Raw genomic sequence first — 22,073 nt, forward strand, 5'->3', positions numbered from 1 at the left:
GACTCCTTCCTCCTTCCTCATCGTGCTTCCTCCTTCAGCCCGTGAAACAGAAGTCAAATGAACCCCACCATCTTTAAGCACATACGAAGCCATGAGTTAAGTTTCTGGTGACCACAAAATTCTTAACTCGTTTTGTATTCGAAAAAGACTGAGACATAGAACCATCAATTGAATTCGAGCATTTTGGACACATGAACCTGAGCTTGGAGATGACTGATAATATTACACTTTACTTCATTGTTGGAATGTTGCATGAAGACATACTGGAGTCACTGGTGCTGTGACGCGAATAGGAATTCTAAGAATTTTTCACACTGAAGAACACACGTTAAGTATGACATTCCCACAACATATTAAGTTGAGGCCTCGAGTTACACAATTCATGGCCACTCCTTTGGTACTTAGTTGGTGTACTCAAAATATTAACTTGTGGCCTCAATATATTAATTCATAGCCACAAACTAACAGACATGCCTCTTCAGAAGCTCCGTACAAGCTCTAAATGTCTTTGGACCACCTGTAAATGTCTAAATGTGAAGCAACACCCCATAGAGTTCATCTGACCGTGGACTGGGTGAGATTGAGTGCAAATGTGGCACCTGTTCAACCGATTCAGTAACTTGTAGGCAGGGAGCACTTTATACGGAGGCTCTTGAGCCAAATCTACAGTACGGTGTCCTATGAGCTCGTGTTCTAGTCAGAACTTTACAAGCATTTGCAAATTTTTATTGTTCCTCAATAAAAATCCTTCCCCGATTCCAGAGCTTGAAAACTAACCCTGCGTCCCGATTGGCATACTTATACAATGTTCTACAAGTATGTACACTCTTTATGAAGAAGAAGTGTGTATTAAGAGTATGCGAGTACTGGGCCATACTAAGACGTCATATAAAAGAAGAGAACGTTATTGCCAGGAAGACAGCGCCGTCACCGTAAAGACACTCCTCGTTGCAGATCAGCTTTTCTTCATTCGTTATTCCTTATATAATTTATATGATAGAATTTAATTCCTCATTGCTTTCATTCATGTTAACCCCATTTCGTTCACACCTCTCTTAAACCTGTCCTTGAATTCGGCAAAACAAGCCATCACAAAACGCCACCTCCGTCACGCAAGGAGTTGCAGGCAATATTAGTTGAAAAAGTGTCCATGGATCCACACTTCACATCTACCGTGAATAGTAGACCATCCGGGTACCTTTGGGTTACTCATTTCAACATGTACTAGCATTTGGAGGCGCTAGGGCGGCTGTGGATCAGGTGGTAGAGCGGGTTGTCTACTAATCGTAGGGTTGGCGGTTCGATTCCCGGTCCACGTGACTTCACATACCGAAGTGTCCTTGGGCAAGACACTGAACCCCGAGTTGCTCCTGATGGCAAGTTAGCGCCCTGCATGGCAGCTCTGCTACCATTGTTGTGTGGGAATGGGTGAATGAGACGCACTATATAAACGCAGACCGTTTACCGTTTAATTCTCATCTCGGATACTGTTTAGTGCGGATAGTATACCAGTCGGGATGCAGGGTAAGAGTCAGCCCCAAAGCTTTGGAATTAATTCCACACACCAGAAATACTTCACATTAGATTAGTATCTGAGTGTTTCAGTTTCGCAAAAAAAACAAAACAACTGAGCAGAACGACCTTACGTTTATTTGGCCGTCTGATTTCATAATCTCACACCATGACATGGCGGTCTGTTTAATATCACAAATGTTGTGTTGGAGTTCTTGAACTCATGTTTCACTAAGCCTAGTTAAGAGTTCTAAGAATTCTTTTGTAGTATCAGTTGATTGAAATGCTGAAAAGAAATATTTTTAATATCAATATTTAGTGGCGAGTTTACCTTGATACTGACATGGTACTGCTCTGATATTGTGTATTTTTGTTCTTGTTCTTGATGAGCAGCCATTATCGGTTATTGACAACAAGGTGTTCTTTTTTAAAACAGAGATATTCAAAATATTCCAACTAATTGAGTGAATTGTTAAGAGCTACCCTAGATTTGCACAATGTTTATTACAATGCTATGTTAGCAATGCTTCATCAAAGTATCTGCATATCTTTTGTTTTCTCACTCTGCCTCTTTCTAGCCCTCTCTGTCTCTCTCTCTCTCTCGCTCTCTCTCTCTCTCAACAATCGGCTCAGCTGTACTTGGCTAACCACTGCCTCCCTCTGAGCCTGGTGAGAAGGCATTGTACACACACACACACACACACATACACTCTGTCTCTCTCTCTCTCTCTCTCAGAGTCTCTAACACAAACACTGCTCAGTTCCATCCGCTAGATTACATACTCAGACTCACACAAACACACACTTGAAGCTCGAGCTAATAGCAGCTCATGGAGTCTTCAAAGTGATAAAGTATAACTCAAACCCAGAGCTGAGCAGTACATGGTTAAGGGCTGCACTTAAACACCCATCACTGAGTCTCTAGCAGTGATAGGAGTTAAACTCACAACCTGCTTGCGACTACTACACAACCGTACTTACTTTACAATCACTGCTCTGTATTTTATGTCAGCTGTATGTCGATACGTGAAATCCTGGAGGGAACGTCGAACAGCGTGGCGCGGGGACGTAATGACGTGTACCATTAATCGCTGAATGTTCTATAACATGTAAAACGGGAACATGAGAGGAGTATTCTAAAAGCAACTCATGTAAACACCTTAATCGGAATATTATCTTATTCAGAATAAGGTCATTAATTAGTTTATTGCTGTCCATGTAAACGTAGTCACTGTTGTTATTTGAGCGTGAAAACATGGCGGAAGGCAGTGACGGCGCTCGGGGGATTTTTCCAACCTTCCAAGAGGATCAAATCCGAAGCGTGGTCATATTTTAGATTTTATAAAAATGCTGAGGGAGATTTAATAGAAGATGGTAACCCTGTCTGCAGAGCTTGCCAGAAGAAAGTCTCTGCGAAAGGGGGCAACACCTCCAATCTGCTGTATCTTCATGACAACCATCCATCACTTTATAGCGAATACAAGGTAAGTTAACTTTTAGCTCAATGCATGAGTTGGGGAAAAGTAAATAGTTGGACACAAAATATTGAATCGGGTTGAAATAAGAAAAGTTCCTGAAGAAGTTCCTGGCAAAGTTCCCGTGAAAAAAAAGTTCCTACCAAGACAAAAGAAAAAATTCAAAAAAGACAGTAACAAAAAATAAGTGCGACATTTAAGGGATAATGTACATTCATACCACTAATACACGCCTTTTCAAATCATTTTCGGGGACATGATATAGTGATTTAATACGGATGTTTTAAAATTTGACCTGTTCTTTGCCATTTTATAATCCATTGCAGTCTACAAAATGATCGTCCAATACAAATACCGAAGTCCTCCGATTTCATTTTCAATGCAGTCGATGACTATAACAGAGAGACGCACGATGGCACCAGTTGTGTTTGTATGAAAGGAGAGAGTGCGTGAGACATGAAAGAAACTGGAGTTTCAGGATGAGTGTTGTGGTATACTGCGTTGCAATTGACGATGGCCATAAACAGGAAATATCAGACAGCGGACTGACCAGAATCAAGAATTTCAGAGCACCATGTAGTAACGTTATGTAGTTTAATCACCCAACCAACATATTTTTAAATCATTAGATCATTTCAAATGTGTGTGTAAGTTAATAATAATGTAACCACACCAATAATAATAATAATAATAATAATAATAATAATAATAATAATAATAATAATAATAATGCAGCATTTGCTATTCCCTTGTTTACAGAGTGGGCGTGCAGCAGTCAATCCCAGTGATGCTCCTGGTTCCTCCTGGTCACTCCTCATCTATACTTGTGACACAGACACTCGAGCAAGCATTATTCTGCTAATTTTATTTGTTGTTTGTTGATTTTCAAATATAAAAACTGTTTAAATAATTTCAGTGTGTGTATCAGTACTTTTTGTATGTTTTCGCCACATTTGAACAATACCGTGATAATACTTGATCGTTTTGATCGCGATAATCGTGCTACGGAATACGGAATACGGGCATACTGAACGTGCGCCACTCGATTTTTCTAACCGCGTGTACTTTGTACGCACACACTTTTGCACTGTTTAGTTCTTCCACAAGGTGGCAACAGTCACCCAGGGCCGTTGATTCTCAAGGTCGTCGAAGAAAATACGGAAGAGACGGAAACTAGTGCAGGTTAGAAGGTACCCGTATTTGTATAATTCTAGCCTTAAAGAGTATAAGGATTTGTATACGGGTGCTAATCGTGGCGAGTGATTGTTCTTCGTGTTGTTGTGATTCTTCTTCTTCGTTGTCATCCTTCACACCAAACCTGTTTTACTGCTCTGTACTGACTCTTGTAGGCCAGGAGTGGTAGTGCAAGCTGTCGCAATGCGCATGTGTCGACTGCCTGTGTATGCGTACATGTGAAATGGAGTATACTTTGAAACACTACGCGTACGACTGTGCGCACACGCTAGCGTACGTGTAAAAATGGATGAGATTCTCAAGTGTCACGTTCGACTCCTAAGCCAAGTGAAAATCAGTCACATTTTAAATGTGAAACATGCTGTTAGGTCCAATATGATGTAGCATTAATGTAAGAGAGCATTTAAAATGTTTAGACTAATGATAAAGTCAGGAGAAGACAAAGACCTAGAACGCAAATTAACACCTAATAATAGTCTTAATATATTATGAATATATTTTCATGAATAGTCCTAGTTGTAATTGTAATATTAATAATAATAAGGTAGAAGGAAAGAAGAGAAGGGGAAAAAATGAACTGTTCTCAATAGGGCTCAACTCTAGCGACTGAGATCTTGTTGACGGATCTACCCATGGCTAAGTCTTAACCTCTTTTGGACTAGCAGAATTTGTGATCAGTTTTCACAAATGCCCCTGGACCATTGGCCACAAAATTGCCCCAAAGCATCGATATTACCTAACACTATCTCACAGTGGGTTTCAGAGATTTTCTTTGTGTCAGTCTCAATACAACTTCAAATGTTCAAATGGTGATTTTGGCCAAAAGGTTTGGTCTCATCTGATCACAACATACAGTTCCAAAGACACTTGGTAAAAAATCAGGCACATGATTTTGTGGGTCGCTCTCAGGAAGGACTTCGAAACAGCTTGCTGTTACTGATGTCATGTCTAGTAGTTTTGATTATGAAACTTAACCCCAAGAATCAACTAGATCGTGCAGTTCTGAAATTGTGATCATTGGGATCTTCTTAGCCGCCTTCGCCAACCTCATCATCATGTACCAGTCTACTTCCTGGCAAACACTGCTCCACCATGTCACCCTGCAATAATTCCCATTCTCATACAGGGTGCCAACAGTTCTGGAGCTGACTGCATATAGTGTTCATCTCATGTATTAAATACAGTACATGCTTCCGCCAGTGCATTTCGCTCTTCTTTCTCTAAGCGGAAAGTGTAGGTGATGTGTTCCATTAAGCGTAGGTGATTAACAGTTTCTCTGAAAAAGCCCTCAGTAGGGGGTTTCTCTTAAGCCAGCGTTTTTTTAACTGCTTTTTGCTTGCTGCCATAAAAATCTGTGAAAGGTAGGCATCGCTTCATTTATTTGTTTGGAAGATTTCCAAGGTGCAGAGAGCTAAATGTAAGGCAAGTATCAAAACTAAACTCATCTGCAACTGCGGCATCTCTCAGAAAGGTTGAACGAGGGGACGGAATCAAAAGCGCGGTCTGATATTCGCTCCACGTTCTTTCCACCAAGAGCATCGAACCACTGTTTGTTCAGATTTATGGTCAGGGGTCATCAGACAATGGCAAAAAAAAATCGTGTCTAAGATTCTCGTGAAGATCTTGAGCGTGCCGATTTCTCCGACTCTTATCTGAGGAACGATCATTTATCTGTAAGAGTCTCGGAAACCCCCTCAATTGAATTCACCACTTCAGTAGCTTCAAAGTCCAGTTTTGGGGTCCATGTTCTTTAAAATTGTGCACGACTGACACAACTAATCGTCAAGCGTGTCAGCGTAGATAAAACTTCCAGACCTGTCCATCAGCAGCACAGAGACTGAGAAGCACTGTGCTAGGAAGTACGATGACATGGTTGGTCATCAGTTCCTCAGAAGTGTGTGTGAGAACGCCGTCAAGAGTCTTTCCCCTTTTTGTCTAATCCCGGCCTGCTTAGTTTCACTTCCAAGTGCTCTAAAAGGAGAAATCGTGTACGCTTTGCGAGCAGGTACTCTTCCTCAGCAAAATCCTACTGCAGGTTCTATAGAGTAGCCGAACAGACAGGTTATTACATGAATAAAACACCAGCCATTATTCTTTTTATATTCATGATGAAGAACAAGTTCACATAATATCCACACTGAAAGGAGAAAAGGATTTCTCAGTCCATTTTGACTGAGAACCCCCCCCCCCCCCCCCCCCCATCTTTTTAGCTTGGAGTGGAACACAGCACCAATGTTAACTGGCACTGATATTTTGAACTATTTAAACTATATAAACAATGTGTATTTGGGAAATGTTCAGGGACAGCGGTCGCTGCATTTGTGAAGTTTAATACCACATGCAATCTTTTTTCTATATAAAGGTTATGTATTATTTCGAAATATCAAATATTATCAAATTCATTTCCTTTCTCTTTCTCACGCTACCTCCATGTTGCTTTGAGCCTGTAAGTCCCAGTGAAGGAGGTGTGGCCTCCATACCTGTCAGACACGGTGAAGGTGTGGCCTTTGTGCCCGTCAGTCTCAGTGAATGAGGTGTGTCCTCTGTACTGTCAGACACAGTGAAGGGGGTGTGGCCTTTGTGCCCGTCAGTCTCAGTGAAGGAGGTGTGGCCTTTGTGTCCGTCAGTCTCAGTGAAAGAGGTGTGGCCTCTGTACTGTCAGACACAGTGAAGGAGGTGTGGCCTTTGTGCCCGTCAGTCTCAGTGAAGGAGGTGTGGCCTTTGTGCCCGTCAGTCTCAGTGAATGAGGTGTGTCCTCTGTACTGTCAGACACAGTGAAAAGGGTGTGGCCTTTGTGCCCGTCAGTCTCAGTGAAGGAGGTGTGTCCTTTGTCCCTGTCAGTCTCAGTGAAAGAGGTGTGGCCTTTGTGCCCGTCAGTCTCATTGAAGGAGGTGTGGTCTTTGTGCCTGTCAGTCTCAGTGAAAGAGTTGTGGTCTTTGTGCCTGTCAGTCTCAGTGAAGTAGGTGTGGCCTTTGTGCCTCTCAATATCAGTGAAGGATGTGTGGCCTTTGTGCCTGTCAGTACCAGTGAAGGAGTCAGTGACCTTAGAATCTTTCACTACCAGTGATGGAGGCATGACATCTGTGCCTTAGTTTTAGTGAAGGAGGTGTGGCCTCTGTGCCTGTCAGTCCAAGCTGAACTGTTCTTACAGCACGGAATCATGTCTCATCACATTGCAATTGGCTACATCATATCGTACCAAAACCTCTCTAAATCACATCAAATGGAATAGTCTGCTGCTTTCAATGTCTCCTTCGTGAAGAGGTATTGAAGTGCTCAGCTCGGGTGGAGAGATACACGCCCCTACTGCCCACATGTGATCTTTATTTGATGATTTACTTATACAGTAGATGTGTTATTACTGATTAACCTGCACACTTTTGTGGGCCATAAAAAAGCTAAAATGGGCGATATTGGGCCCACGGACCGTTGGTTGAAAAGGCCTAGCTGAATGCGTCTCTTGCGTCTCACCTCCTCCATGTTTTCTGTGCTCTCTCAAGCTTTCTCTTTGTTGTCATTCATGCCACTGTCTCTTTCCTCCTACTCCCCAGCTCTCCGTTGTGTACGGTAATGAATGCTGTTTAGCAGGTGTGGGCCACTTGTTTTCATCAGAGGAGTGCCAAAACAATCATGAAGACACACACACACACACACACACACACACACACACACACACACACACACACAAACACACACCTGCGTGCATACACACACAGTGCTGTGACACATGCTGCTGAGCAGCAGTGACTGTAAAGGCACAATCGCAGAGGGACATATTACACACACACACACACACACACACACACACACACACACACACACACACACACACACACACACACACACACACACACACGCACACACAGAGAAGTATCAAAGCACCGCCTGGTGGGTAAAATGCTGCTGTGGCAACCAGACCATCTGGCTGCTGAGCTGAAGAGGGACTACCTCCATCTCTCTCTCTCTCCATCTCTCTCTTCCTGTTTTCCCATCTCTCTATTTCTCCCTTTCTCCCCATCTCTCTCCCATGGCTTCTAGCCTGAATGGCACCAAGACAGATCCTCCCTTCACCACCTCTGAGGGTGTAAACCCAGATTCCACCCTCAATCTACCCGACTCCGTCCTTCACACACTCGTTTCTAGTCATGTGGCGATATTAAATTTTCATATCAGAATACTCTCCTAACCTAGGAAAGGCAGATATGGCAAAATATCTTATAACAATACTTGAAGGCATTTTCACAATATATGATGTATTGTATTGTGCAAAAGTTGTATGCACCCTCCTTTTTTATTGTAAATGTCTTGTAATGTTTATTTCATACTTGTTGCATCGGTGTGTCAGAATTATTATTATTTTTTTGATTAAATCGACTTTTTGCAGAGAAATGTACAGTGCTGTGAAAAAGTGATGAAAGCCTGATTTCTTCTGTTTTTTTTGTGTATATCTCATACTAAATAGCTTTAGATCTTCAAACAAAATACAGCATAAATTAAACACAACCCGAGTAAACACACAATGCGGTTTTAATTTATTTATTTATTTATTTATTATATTTTTGAGCCACACTGTTTTCAAGCATGAACTGCCTGTTTAAGGTTCTGCTACAGCATCTCACTTGGTTCAAGTCACTCCAAAACCTTTAATTTTTTAAGGACACTAATGCGTTGGATCATTGTCTTGCTACATGAATCCAGTTGTGCTTGAGTTTCAACTTACGGACTGAAGACCGGACATTCTCCTTTAGGATTTTCTGGCAGAGAGCAGAATTCATGTTTCCCTCAATTATTGCAAGTTGTCCAGGTCCTGAAGTAGCAAAGCATCCCCACACCATCACACTTCCACCACCATGCTTGAGCGTAGGCATGATGTTCTTTTTGTGGGATTCTGTGTTTGGTTTACGCCAGATGTAACGGGACCCCTGTCTTCCAAACAGTTCAACTTACGACTCAAAAAGGTTTGAGGATCATCAAGGTGTGTTTTGGCAAAATTCAGACGAGCCTTACTGTTCTTCTGGGTTAGCAGTGGTTTTCACCTCGCCACTCTTCCATGGATGCCATTTTTTCCCAGTGTCTTTCTGATAGTGGAGTCAGGAACCTTTATTGATGCAAGAGAGGCCTGTAAGTCATTTAATGTTGTCCTTGGCTCTTTTTTGACTTCTTGGATGAGTCGTTGTTGTGTTCCTGGAGGAATTTTGGAAGGTCGGCCACTTCTGGGAAAGGTTGACTAGTGTGCCGAGTTTTTCCATTTGGAGATAATGGCTCTCACTGTGGTTCTTTGGAGTCCCAGAGCCTTTGAAATAGCTTTAGACCATAATAACAATTGTTCTTCTTATCATGGTTAGCTCAAAAAAAGACAATGATAAATCTAAGAAAATTGCGGATATGGAAAAAACAAAACAAAACTTAGTGTAGGAAGGGTTTGTTTTCTACACCATTATCATCAAATATCAAGAAAACTTCAAAGTCATATGTGAAATGAATTGAAACAGTGATAAGTGGTGATTTTAAATTTCCATCTGGATATTTATTATTAAAAAGTCCTATAAAATTGAATGGGATTATTTTATAGACCATGTTTTTGATTAAACAAGTTCTCTAAGCTGTTTGGGATTTTACCTGCAGAGATAGAAGAACTAGCAAACGCTTACTTACTGATATAATAATTAATTTCATACATAAAAACCTTTCATTTCATTAGCTTTGAAGGCATTTTTGCTGAACCTGATGCTCTACTTCCGCTTGGCGCTTTTGCACTTTCTCTTCTCTTCTGCTGTTGTGGATGGTCTCACATGGACAAAACACTTTCTAGAACAGTTTATTCCCATGACTCATTTTCACTTTAGTGGATAATCTCTCCTAGATACTGTAGATTTGTACTTACCTGATACTGTAATCATAAAAGCTGTTCTTCTCACTCTTCTTCACAGTATGCTCATACTGAACATCCTTTCAATGCACTGTAATGTTTTGTATATGAGCACAGTATTGGACTGATAAGCAAGTCCGGTATCAGTGTCAATACATCCATATTTTTATACACTTTTAGTCAGATTGTTTCTTACCTGAGTCATCTCTACATTTATGCCATATTATCAGAACCTGCTGGTGCTTCACTCATAAATGACCAAATCCTGGGATGTGCTATTCAGTGGATGAAGAATTTTTTCCTCATTTCACATGTCAGCCCTCCTGATCACTTTGATGTAGGTCTCAATTCTTGTGTCAGTCTTCCAGGAATCTTGGTTCTGGGTTGCATTTACATTTAACTTTTTGCTGATTAATTATCTTAATATTCCTGCAAAAAAAAAAAAAAAAGTGCATATGTGAAAGGGGCATGAAAGTATCAATTTAGGGAACATGGGCATCATCAAAGCTCCCCTCCATGGCCCTATTCAACTGGGGAATGAATGGCAGTGGAATTGTGATTATACTGTAATCGCCACCATTTTGAGCAGTCCTGTTATTGGAGATTTTGATTGCTTCAGTCTTTGTAATTTAATACTTTAATAATGTTTAAACACTTCGTAAAATTAACTGCAAACGCCGCTCCAATTAAGCTGTTGCTCCTTTCGGGAGCTTTTATTGTCTGTAGTTATTATACTGTAGGGTTTCTTTGCTTTGTTTCTGCATTACACTCCAGGAGTTCAAGTGTGTATTCAGAGACACTGCAGGCCTTCCGGCTTTGTCTCTTTCGCAGCTTTCAGTGCCCTTTAACAATATTGGCTTGTTCTTTCTTTTCACCCCCTCCCTCCCTCTCTGGTTGCGTTTTTTCCCCCCTCTGTGTGTTTCTCTCACTCTCATCTGCTCTGTTTTGTGGCGTTCACCCGCTACAAGCCTGGCCCGTGTACGAGGGGGGAGGAGGAGGAGACGCAAACGGCCAGATTGATTTACTGAAGACAGCAGTGCATGAATCCACACACCCCTCCTCTTCTTCTCTTACTTCCGTTCCTCCTCCTCCAGCTCTCTCTCTCTCTCTCTCTGTCCCCCTCCTCTCTCTATCCATACTGTGGTGCTCCAAGAACAGGAAGCTGAATACTAAAAATAGAGAAAGAGAAACATAAAGGAACATGGCAAATAGAAAGAATTGATGAGAGAAAAACATGGACTGACTGACAGATGGACAGTCAAAGACAGGAAATAGAACAAAGTAAATAGAAAAATGAAGAACAGAATTAGTCTCACTCTACCTCTGTTTTTCAGAGCATTGATCTTGCAGAGGTCCAGCTGGAAGAGAAATGAGAAACTTTAGTCTTTCTCACTCTCTTGACATTATACCCTGTCTCAGGTACTTAACCTGTAAGACCAACGCTAATTACTGCTCCACTAGATGCTAATGCTCTATTAGCATGTCATTGGGATGACATGAACAGGCCTCTTTCCAACAGTCACCTCTAACTGCATACTGGGACTACATAGTTGTGTGGGAATGATTAGCCAACACAGGCTGGACCTTAGGCCTTCTGTCTGGGATGAAGGTTGGATGAAGGGGTAGTGAGTAGGGTGGTAGAGGACGTTGGATGAAGGGGCAGTGAGCAGGGTGGTAGAGGACGTTGGATGAAGGGGTAGTGAGTAGGGTGGTAGAGGATGTTGGATGAAGGGGTAGTGAGCAGGGTGGCAGAGGAGGTTGGATGAAGTGGTATTGAGCAGGGTGGTAGAGGAGGCTGGATTAAGGGGTAGTGAGCAGGGTGGTAGAGGAGGTTGGATGATGTTGTATTAAGCAGGGTAGTGAGTAGGGTGGTAGTGGAGGTTGGATCAAGCGGTAGGGAGCAGGGTGGTAGAGGATGTTGGATGATGGGGCAGTGAGCAGAGTAGTAGGGAAGGATGGATGATGGGGTATTGATTAGGGTGGTAGAGGAGGTTGGTAGAGAAGGTTTGATGAAGAGGTAGTGAGTAGGGTGGTAGGGAAGGAGGGATGATGGGGTAGTGAGTAGGGTGGTAGAGGAGGTTGGATGAAGGGGTAGTGAGCAGGGTGGTAGAGGAGGTTGGTTGAAGGGGTAGTGAGCAGGGTGGTAGAGGAGGTTGGATGACCGGGTAGTGAGCAGGGTGGTAGAGGAGGTTGGATGAAGGGATAGTGAGTAGGGTGGTAGAGGAGGTTGGATGAAGGGGTAGTGAGCAGGGTGGTAGAGGAGGTTGGATGAAGGGGTAGTGAGCAGGCAGGCAATTTGAGGTTTGGTGGGGTATAGTAACACAAACAGGTACACTTTAGAAAAAGGTTATATCTAGCACCCTAAAGGGTTCCTTAATTTGCCTGTCTAGCCCAGCAGTGTCACCTACTGCAGGGGGTTTTGGTTGTGAAATGTGGCTTGGTCTTGTGGACAAGCATCAGAGTTTTAAATCTAACATAGGCTACAGGAAGGCAAAGAAGGGAAACCAGCAATGGAGTAATATAGATGGATTTCTACATTATAGATAAGTTGTAAATGTCTAATGTCATGAAGTCAAACAGAAGTTGATTACAGTAGCCAATTTCTAGACATGGTCAGGTCTTCAAGATGGCCAAGGAATATTTGCAACACATACTGATATTGATAATTGATAATCCAGCACAACGTTGTTTCATCCATTTTCAGAAGAACTGAAAAGGAAGTTCTTAAAGGGGGTCAAAAAGGTCAGGAAGTTCTTAAAGGAGGTGAATTCAAGATTAGATATCATTGAATTTTAGATGAGGTTATGCTATCCATGATAAAATGTCTGCCAGACAACAGGAGTTGTGTCTTCAGTGTAGTCGTGTTAGAAAAAGTTATGTGAAGGTATTGCATCATGAACAAAACAGATACCAAGGCAAAAGAGTAAAGGACCAAGCATACAGGTTTGGAGGACTCCGTTAAAAGTCTGCTCGGAGCAGATGTGGATACTCATGTCACCTGATACGAGTGCACCTCCAGGCATGACGCAAGCTAGTGCTATACTGAGCGAGTGATCCCCAGGCTGGTGAGGATGAAGAGGAGGATATTATAGTTAACGATGTCGTAGGCTGTAGGGAGGTCCAGGAGGTTCAGGACTGATGACACCGTGGCTGATCTAAAGAGAGAATGCTTCACATTCGCTGTTGAGGGAAATTTTTGTAAAGATTCTGTAGTGTCTTAGTATAAATGAGACTTTTTGGGATTCAAGGGTTAGTTCTGGGTATGAGAGAGAGCTGGCTATAGATAACACGGTTGAGGGTTTTTGAAAAAGAAGAAAGGAGAGATGCTGGTGGGTTTCTGCTCACATCAGAGTGGTGTAGTATGTGTGGGGTTTTTTTTTTCTCAAAAAAATGGACACCACTCTGGCAGTCGAAACATGTCCTGATGTGTCCTGATGGTACCACTGGATTGAAGAGCTTAACTGCCCGCATTCCTGCTTTATGCATACATTATGACTGTTTCATTCCCTCTCTCTGTGTCAATGTGAGAGACAAGAACAAGAGAGAGTTCCACATCTTTCTCTCGCCTTCTCTCTGTCACACTCTCCATCTCTGTCTTATGCACTTCTGTCTTCTGTCTCTGTGATTCTTTGTTTCTCTCCATTTCCCTGTGTCTTAATCCGTCTGTCCTAGCCATGTCTCTGTTTCTTTTCTTTAACATAGGACATGACAGCTTTTTTGCTGTCTTTTCTCTTCCTGTCTTTATGTCTGTGGCTCAGCCTTTGTCTTTGTCTCCCTCTCTGTCTATCTCAAACAATCTCTAGGTTTCTGTTTCTTGATTTCTGTTCCTCTCTCTCTCTCTCTCTCTCTCTCGCTCTCTCTCTCTCTCTCTCTCTCAGTAATGGAGTGCGCTAGCAGGGCTGCTGAGGGCTTTATTGGATTGGAGTAGGATTTCAGTGACTGTGTTTAACATGCACCCAGCCTCTGCAGCGTACACACACACACACACACACACACACACACACACACAGTTTAAACAGCCTGCCATTAAAAACCAAGAGAGGTGGGGTAAATGTGTGTATGTGTGTGTGTGAGAGAGTGAGAGAGAGAGCGCGTGCGTTTAGAGCGTTTAGGAGGAGGCGGTGTCGCTTGGTGAACGGAAGCTCCATGTGCCGGCTCATCGTGCCCCCCCTCCCATCTCTCTCTCTCTCTCTCTCTCTCTCTCTCTCTCTCTCTCTCTCTCTCTCTATCTCTCTCTCTCTATCTTTCACACTCACACACACTTCTCCCTCATTAATATCTTATTACATTAGTGTTTGCCAGTGGCCACTGCTCACTGTTAGCTTCCATGTTCACATTTCCTGGTCCACACACACACACACACACACACACACACACACACACACACACACACACACACACACACACAGGAATGTCATGCTAAATTGAGAGTTATTTTTAAACCTCTCTCGATCCCACAGACAGGAATGAGTTGGAGAGAGAAATGGAGAAGAGCAGCAAGAGAAAAGTTAAACACAGCGGGCCGCATTCAGAATTCAGTTAGGCCTGGTTTATCCGGGTCAGCTTATTTCAGGGTGTTTTGCATGTGCAGTTCTGTAGGTGTCTGCCTTCGTACTTGCACGTAATGTGAAGGAGTCCACTAGGGGGCAGAAAGTGAAAAACATAATAAGTCTACGCGCTTCACTGCAGAAAATATCGAGAGAAGAAGCGTATCAATACTACTTACGTACAGGTTTTAAATTACTAATAAAGTTGACCAGATACAGAGCAGGTTGGGATTTTTCAGATATAAAAAGATGAGCTAAATGGCCTATTCAAGCCGCATAAGATTTCTGGACATATATCTGTAAAGTATCATTGCTGGAGGACGTCTGTAGGATGTCTAACTATGATTGATTCAAAAAAGGATAAATGATCTCTGGATAAATCAAAAATCAAACCGTGTTAAATCTGTGCATACTACATACAATTGTGCCCAAAAGTTTGCACACCCCTTGCAGAATCTGCTAAATCTTAATACTGTTGCTCAATGAGTACTGTTTTTTTTTGTTTTTGTGTAGTGATAGTTGTTCATGAGTCCCTTGTTTGTCCTGAGCAGTTAAACTGCCCACTGTTCTTCAGAAAAATCTTCCACATCTTGTACATTCTTTGCTTTTCCAACATCTTCTGCATATTTGAGCCCTTTCCAACAACGGCTATATGATGCTGAGATCCATCTTTTCACACTGAGGACAACTGAGGGACTCGTATACGACTATTACAAAAGGTGCAAACATTCACTGATGCTCAAGAAGGTAACACGATACATTAAGAGCCAGGGGGGTGTAAACTTTTGAACAGGATGATCAGTGTAAATTGTTAGTATTTTGTCTTCTGGGAGACATGTAAATATCTTATGTAGCATCTGAGTAAATGATGCGGTACTAAATGAAAAAAAAAAAAAAGACAAAATAATAACAATCTACACTGATCATCCTGTTCAAAAGTTTACACCCCCCTGGCTCTTAATGTATCGTGTTACCTTCTACAACTGTCACAAAACAAAACAAAATAAAACAGTCATGGATCATCCAGGTAACAACACACAGTATTAAGAGTCAAGGGTGTGTAAACTTTTGAACGGGGTCATTTTTATAAATTCTGCTATTATCTTGTCTTCTGGACTATATGTATACTTCAGATATGTGATATAGCTTATTCAGGACAGTACTAAATAAAAAACATCGTGGGATTTTTATGATCCTTCTTATTTTGTTAACAGAATTAAGATTTAGCAGATTCTGCAAGGGGTATGCAAACTTTTGGGCACAACTGTACACCTCATTTTAATATAAACTGATTGTTTTGTCATTTATTATCAGCACATGTTGTAGAATGTGGGGCTGCACAAGTTGCACTTAATTCCGCAACACTTCCAGTCCCGTGGCTCAGGTGGTAGAGCGGGTTGTCCACCAATCATAGGGTTGGCGGTTCGATTCCCGGTCTACGTGACTCCACATACCGAAGTGTCCTTGGGCGAAACACTGAACCCCGAGTTGCTCCCGATGTCAAGTTAGAGCCTTTCATGGCAGCTCTGCTACCATTGGTGTGTGTGTGTGAATATAATATAAACTAAGTATGAAAAAATCTGGAAGACTTTTTGATAAAAAAGTGTTAATTTCCCCAATGTATGGAGACTTGTGGAACACCCTGTATATTTTATTGTTATTATAATGTTTGATGATGGATGTAGACCAACAAGTCTGCCAACCTGGCTCAAATCGATGTAGCAAAATACACGGCCATGAGCGTCTACAGATTTTGCCAAGACTACAACTTGAGGGAATAAAATGATGATGATTGGATGTCAGCCTCCTAGAAACGGCAATGGCCAGGTCGATAAATGAGGTCAAGTTGCTGAACGCACAATATCATTGTGTTTAATGTAGCCTAGGTTTGGCAACACGTTTTTTTCCCCCCACAATTCGACCACTGCATATGCCTAATAAACACAATAATAATGCATCATAGCCATGGCAATAAATGGGCAAATTCAAAAAAGTCAGTTTTCCTTTTCTCGCCTTTGATTTGAAAACGGATATGGAGTGACGGGATGATACACAGATTCCAACATAATCTTTACCAGCATGTCAGTTCAGACGGGATATATATTACTTAGTTATTTCTACTGGTCTTTTTGCAGAACATAAACTCCTGCGTTCTCATTTAAGTGTCCCAGCATTCTGATTTAACACCTTCAATTATGAATTTACTTAATGTTTTGGAGTAGATAGTAGCTAATCAAAGTACATGGCTATGTAGTTTTTTATGTTTACCTGCTCTAATAGCAACCTCTTAGTATAATGTGAGCTTTTTTTAAGATGGATATTAGATAGGTAGCTGTATATGTTTGTCTAACTAACGCCTTGTTGTAACGCTAGCTTTTCTGTTTATTAATAATTACAAGCTTTAAAAATTAATTTCATGAAATTAGCAACAAGTGACATGGGTCATTTCAATTTCAATATAATATATATACTCTGTGTGTGTGTGTGTGTGTGTGTGTGTGGTGTGTGTACACACACACATATATATATATATATATATATATATATATATATATATATATATATATATATATATATATATATATATATAAATATTGTGTGTGTTGTATGTTTGTTGCACGTGTGTGTACCTGTACACGTGTACTTGTTAAGGGACTCCCAAGCTTGCACACCTGTTTTTGTGTATGGTTGTGTGTGTGTGTGTTTAGGCTTTTCTCTGACTATTTAATTAAATAGCCATTTGCCTTAATGAGCTCATTTCACAGTCTGATGAGCCAGACCTCACACACACACACACACACACACACACACACACACACACACACACACACACACACATCCTTCTACAAACACATCAGTGTTGCTGTAATTCTTCCGAGGATCATCATGCAATGTGTGTGTGTGTGTGTGTGTGTTGTCGCATACGAGTTTAAAGGTGTCGTATCAAAGGTTACTCAGGGTCAAAGTTGATCTTTAGTGTACTGAGTATAACACCACAGTAACGCCAATATAGTGTACAGTGTAAAAAGAAACACTGTGTTGATTTAAAATGATAAAGTCTAATAAATAATTTTATACAACCTTTGGTCCACTAATGTGATTGGACAAGAGTGTGGCGTTCCAAGAGTGCCGATATTTTCTATAACAGCACTGGGATATTTCACCGTTTGTGTCACTCCGCTTGTCTGTGTTCACTACATAAAATTCCAATTCTAGCGATAGTTTATTACATTGAAACCATTACTACACATACTGTCAGTCCATCTACTGTCAGTCAATCTGTGCGTTACCATGGCAACACACACCGTTCTATACAGCGGCTGCTTCTTTCGGACCCGTTTTAGTTGATGGAGCAAAAAGAAAAACTATTTGGCTATATTGTGTCTGAATGTTACTCGATATTAGTTCTTTGTTTATAGAACTGTTGTAATAAAGCAACATCACACTCGCTGTCGTGGTGTTGTACTGAATCTAAACACACAGCCGAGCTGACATTCAGTACAACTGCACTGTTTTGCTCATGTGATATCGCTTAAATATAAGGCAGATCACAGGATTAGATTAATGCACACGTTAGAATAGGTTATTGTTTTATAGTAACAGCTATTTTACAGGGACTTGTATCTTGGACACTTCCATCCATCCATCCATCCATCCAATTCATCCATCCATCCATCCATCCATGTATCCATCGATTCCATGCAGTTCATCCATCCATCCATCCATTCCATCCATCCCATCCATTCCATCGATCTATCCATCCATTCCATCCAGTTCATCCATCCATCCATCCATTCCATCCATCCATCCATTCCAGCCATCCATCCATCCATCCATCCATGCATCCATCGATTCCATCCAGTTCATCCATCCATCCATCCATTCCATGCATCCATCCATCCATCCATTCCATCCAATTTATCAATCCATCTAATTTATCCATCCATCCAATTCATCCAATTTATCCATCCATCCATCCATCCAATTTATCCATCCATCCAATTCATCCAATTTATCCATCCATCCAATTCATCCAATTCATCCATCCATCCATTCCATCCAATTCATCCATCCATCGATCCATTCCATCCATCCATCCGTTCCATCCAATTTATCCATCCATACATCCAATTTATCCATCCATCCATCCATCCATCCAATTCATCCATCCATTCCATCCATCCAATTCATCCATAGATCCATCCAATTCATACATCCATGCATCCAATTCATCCATCCATCCATCCACCCAATTCATCCATTCATTGAGCCATCCAGTCCATCCATCCAGCCATCTATCGATCCATTCATCCATTCCATCCAATTCATCCCTCCATCAATCCATCAGTCCATTCCATCCATCGATCCATCTAATTCATCCATCCATCCATCGAGCCAATCCATCAATCCAGTCCACCCAATCCATCAGTCGGTCCATCCATCCATCCAATCCATCCATAAATATATACCATCAATTCATTACTCTATCTAATCATCTATCTGTATACCTATCCATCTATTCATTCATCTATTTATTCCATCTCTCCATCCCTCCGTCTACTCTATCCATCTACTCCATTCATCCTTCTCATTCATGTCATCATCCATCCACTCTATCATCCATCAATTCATTCATCCATCTAATCATCCATCCACATATCCATCCATCTGCTCCATGCATCTGCTCCATCCATACATCTCATCTATATCTTCCGTCCACCCATCTATCTATTCCATTCCTCCCTCCATCCCATCAATTCAACATTACATCTACTCCATCCATCCACTGCATCTGTCATCCATATACCCACCCACCCATTTTAACACTGATTCCACAGTTGCAGTAATAAGTAGATGATTGGGTGCTGCTTTTCTGCTTTTTGGTGTGAATTCATTTTCGTAGACATTAAATAAAAAATACATTAAATCCCTGTTCTTAATGTTTTCAAAAAAGTCACATGCCATAATTTATCACACACACACACACACACACACACACACACACACACACACACACACACACACACACAGAGTGTCATAATGTCATACTGACTGTCCTGCTTCATCATCAGCTGTTCCCTTTTATTTATTACATTCAGTAAGGAGCAGCACATGTGGCACTTCATTTAAACAAGATCCCTCCTTTTCTTTAATCACGCTCTGTGTGTGTGTGTGTGTGTGTGTGTGTGTGTGTGTGTGTGTTTGAACTTGAGGATGAAGAGTCACTTGGTTCACATCATAGAATTCTTCTGCTCTTTTGTGTGTCTGTACTTTTCTTTCCCTTTTTTGTGCCAACGCACTGAAGTGCAGAGTCGCGTACTGCGAGAGAGAGAGAGAGAGAGAGAGAGAGAGAGAGAGAGAGAGAGCGAAAAGAGGAGGAGTAAGACATAAAAACAAAAGAGATGGGAAGGAGGAGGAGGAGCAGAAGGAGGAGAGAGACAGTTACGGAGAAAAAAGTGGCGAGGGAAAAAGGGAGCGAGAACAGAGCGAGGGATGGAGGGATGGATGGAGGTTGGTTATTGGTTGAAGTGTCCACTGCACCGAGCCCTGGAGGATTTGGTGGGGGGACGGATCAGGATCAGGAGGTTGCTATAACAACAGCACCTTGGTGGTTCTCTCACTCACTCTCTCTCTCTCACTCACTCTCTCTCTCTCACTCTCTCTCTCTCTCTTCCTCCAGGCACATGAAAGCCTTACGTCGGTCTCAAGCTCTCTCTCTCTCTTCATTCCCTCCCTCCTATTATTTCCCTCCATCTCTCTGCTAACATGCTCTCTCTCTCTCTCTCTCTCTCTCTCTCTCTCTCTCTCTCTCTCTCCCTTACTGTGTGTTCTTCCACATGGGAGCAGTGCAAAGAGCACGAGTGTTTGTGTGAGCTACTGAAAGCCCTAATAGGCAGTGACACAGAAAAACAAACTCCAGGCTCTACACACACACACACACACACACACACACACACACACACTGCTCGCCCCTCCCACCATACAGTTTCCGTGTACATTATTTAACACAGAGGATGTGTAATAGTATAGCGTGCTTACCCATAATATACTGCAGCAATCACAGTGCAACAGCGTTCCAGTCACACAGCGTTTCTATAGCTGTCTGTCCACAATCACTTCCTCCATACTCTCTGCGTGCGCGTGTGTGTGTGTGTGTGTGTGTGTACGGATGCCTGTGCGACGGTTGCTGGCAACACACGTTTGTAATTAAGCTTCGCTCAGCATTCCGTTTTTTCTTTTTCTTTCAGGAAGGCAATGTTTAAGGTGGTAAACATCTCGTACGCACACGGCGAAGCTGCACAAGTCATCATATTTCCATCCTCACTGCCATTTTTGCCATTCTCAATTAATTAAATACGAGCTAATGTAAGCTAATTGGCTTAATTAAATATTAGCTAATGTTAGATAGCCGCTTTTATCGACTCCTATATTTATTGTTATCACATCACAAAGTCCCAATTCAGATATTTGAACTGTCTTTGGTTGTAAAAATGTATTTTTATGTTCGTCTAATTGCGAATGTGACTAAGGAGATCAGTTCCTTTGATTAAACGATTTATGAGTCAACGTCCAATCTAACCTCTGTTTTTCATATTAAAACATTTTAATAGTCAAAACAATCCACTACGACTCACGGGGGTGAAATTTGAGAAATGGAAGACAAACTGAAATAGGAATTCATCTAAAAAAAAAAAATTAAAAAAAAACACAATTCTCACAGATTAACAGAAAAAATTATGAATTGTAACTAGACCAGCAAAAAGAAAAAGGATTTTATTTGAGGTTATTTTGAAATGTATATATATATATATATTGCTGGTATAGTTACAATTCATGAATTTTTCTGTTAATCTATGAGAATTGTGTTTTTTTTTTTAGATTTTATTTGAGGTTATTTTAAAGTATATATATATATATATATATATATATATATATATATATATATATATATATATATATATATATAGTGATTTTTCGTCTTTTATAATGAATAACGTTTCAATTTCTGTTAAATCCATTTAAATGTATTTTGGATATTAATCAAAACGAAAAGTAATGCAATTGTATGGATTTCGTAGAGCGTGATGAAATGAATTAATAGTTTTACTGCTTTTTGTGATTTCGTATTTGAACGCTACATGCTAAGGAATAGTAAAATACAGTAGTAAAATAAACCAAAAAGGTTCAACTGAGTTTGACGATACTCGTCTTGAATGCCTACAAAGACAGAGAAGATTTTTTAAAAAATTATAATTTTTTTAATTACGTCAAATCGACGGCATCCGTTCAGTACCATTTCATTTTGTAATTATTTTTAAAAAATGCATCACCATACCAATAATATCTTAGACAAATGTATTGCATATTCATTTATCGCGATAATCGATATATCGCCCAGCCCTAGTTTGTCCCGTACAATGTGAAGAAAATGAAAACACGATCCAAATGCTTTGTCTTAAATTGGCTGCATAAATG

General features: G+C 41.1%; 1 protein-coding gene and 1 long non-coding RNA gene across 4 annotated transcripts in view; one reads left to right on the forward strand and one right to left on the reverse strand.

Moving 5' to 3' along the window:
* The window catches only part of maml3 (mastermind-like transcriptional coactivator 3), a 172,731-nt gene that overhangs the window by 67,724 nt on the left and 82,934 nt on the right, over positions 1–22,073 (forward strand). The window lies entirely within an intron of this gene.
* On the reverse strand, positions 6,379–21,015 carry LOC124627687 (uncharacterized). Of its 2 annotated transcripts, XR_008396335.1 has the most exons (4): positions 20,637–21,015; positions 11,372–11,408; positions 10,247–11,219; positions 6,379–10,141 (listed from the first exon to the last, which is right to left on the reverse strand). It is a non-coding gene; the product is annotated as an uncharacterized LOC124627687 (long non-coding RNA). The 2 variants fall into 2 exon arrangements; XR_006982152.2 differs by having other exon boundaries at positions 6,379–11,219.

Source organism: Ictalurus punctatus, chromosome 3 (assembly GCF_001660625.3).
Source record: "Ictalurus punctatus breed USDA103 chromosome 3, Coco_2.0, whole genome shotgun sequence".
NCBI classification, from domain to species: Eukaryota; Metazoa; Chordata; class Actinopteri; order Siluriformes; family Ictaluridae; genus Ictalurus; species Ictalurus punctatus.